Source organism: Pseudophryne corroboree, chromosome 3 (genome assembly GCF_028390025.1).
Source record: "Pseudophryne corroboree isolate aPseCor3 chromosome 3, aPseCor3.hap2, whole genome shotgun sequence".
Lineage (NCBI taxonomy): Eukaryota > Metazoa > Chordata > Amphibia > Anura > Myobatrachidae > Pseudophryne > Pseudophryne corroboree.
Window position 1 is genome coordinate 400,303,782 of NC_086446.1, and position 1,898 is coordinate 400,305,679.

The window sequence follows — 1,898 nt, forward strand, 5'->3', positions numbered from 1 at the left end:
GGTTGATTCCATTACTCGCGCCACACTTCCTGTCACGGCGGAACTTGACAGTGTTTGTCCACTGATAGGATGATATGTGCTGTCAATCATCCCGGCGGCCATTTTATTGAAGCCTTGGAGCCCTAGACATGTTTCTATGATGCATGTGTACAGCTCACACGAAGTTGCCATGAAAGTAAAAATAGATATACACAAATTAGTGTGTTACTGTGACTTAATTGATGTTTTTATGTATCACTGAGACATATATAAAAAGGAGGAGATGCTAATATTAAATGATAAAGAAGAATAAAAAAAGGGTTTTTTCTATATAGGTAAAATGACACAATTATATGTGTTAGTTATTCTGTACATCGGGAACTAGATTATTAGAGACTGTGTAGCTCTGATACATTAGGTATCTCTTAAGGACATGCAGCTAAAATTATCAGCAAAGTGCACCACAGGATGAAAGGTGCTGCATATTAGGATATAAGAGTATCTTATAGAATTAGAAAGGGTAGGGGAGTGCATAGTGCCAATTAAACAGTATTATAGAGAGATGTCCATCTGATAGATTGTAACCTAGTGCGCTTGGTGTAGTAATAGGGGTAAATGGTGAAGGACTGGTGCAATTCAGTCATATTCTGAAATTAGTGTTGTGTATATAGTTAGTGCTGATGTGTATGACTGACAGTCTAATAGATTTAAGGCTTAGTATTTTATTCAAATAAATGATCGCGAATCATATACTTTTATAGGTGAGTAGATGGACTATCCGTGTGTCAATATTGATTATAGCAAATGTGCTATAGGCCCATCATAACCCATATTGTACAGTACCCAATCTTCACAAGTGGTGTCCCACTTGGTACTGGTTGGGTCCTACACTGCTTAGCTTCCAAGATTGGATGGGATTGGGCGTTGACCAGTGTGGTATGACTGTATCTCGAGGTTGAGCTAATTAGTCACACAGCGATCTGATTTTATTAAGAAATATTGACATACTACATCGTGCAATGGGGGTCATTCCGAGTTGTTCGCTCGCAAGCTGCTTTTAGCAGCTTTGCACACGCTAAGCCGCCGCCTACTGGGAGTGAATCTTAGCTTATCAAAATTGCGAACGAAAGATTAGCAGAATTGCGAATAGACACTTCTTAGCAGTTTCTGAGTAGCTCCAGACTTACTCGGCATCTGCGATCAGTTCAGTGCTTGTCGTTCCTGGTTTGACGTCACAAACACACCCAGCGTTCGCCCAGACACTCCTCCGTTTCTCCAGCCACTCCCGCGTTTTTCCCAGAAACTGTAGCGTTTTTTCACACACTCCCATAAAACGGCCAGTTTCCGCCCAGAAACACCCACTTCCTGTCAATCACATTCCGATCACCAGAACGAAGAAAAAACCTCGTAATGCCGTGAGTAAAATTCCTAACTGCATAGCAAATTTACTTGGCGCAGTCGCACTGCGGACATTGCGCATGCGCATTAGCGACTATTCGCTCCGTTGCGAGAAAAAAATAACGAGCGAACAACTCGGAATGAGCCCAATAGTGTATTAACAACAGTTATATTAAATACATAAAGTGCCAAGTGCATAGGTGATATAATATGAGGTAACCAGAAGTATGCAGGCAGGGTAGCTTCTTTCACAGGAACGGTGCAATTTCATAGCCTTCGCTGAAGCCCATGGGATGTGTGGTTTTCAGTTGGAAAATCCAGTACATCTCTCTCTGGGAGAGTTTCTTTGCTAGATCTCCGCATCTTTCGCCACTTGTTACATGTTCAATGGCCTTGAAGGACATCTCTTCCGAGTTGGACTTATGTTCAAGCTTAAAATGTCTGTACAATAAATGAGTCTCTACTTTATTTTTGATACTGCGTACATGCTCTTGTATCCTGATTTTTAATGTTCTTTTCGT

At 41.1% G+C, this 1,898-nt stretch overlaps 1 pseudogene; it reads right to left on the reverse strand.

Moving 5' to 3' along the window:
* Positions 1-810: 810 nt before the first annotated feature.
* Positions 811-929, reverse strand: LOC134898237 (5S ribosomal RNA; annotated as a pseudogene).
* Between the last annotated feature and the right edge of the window lie 969 nt (positions 930-1,898).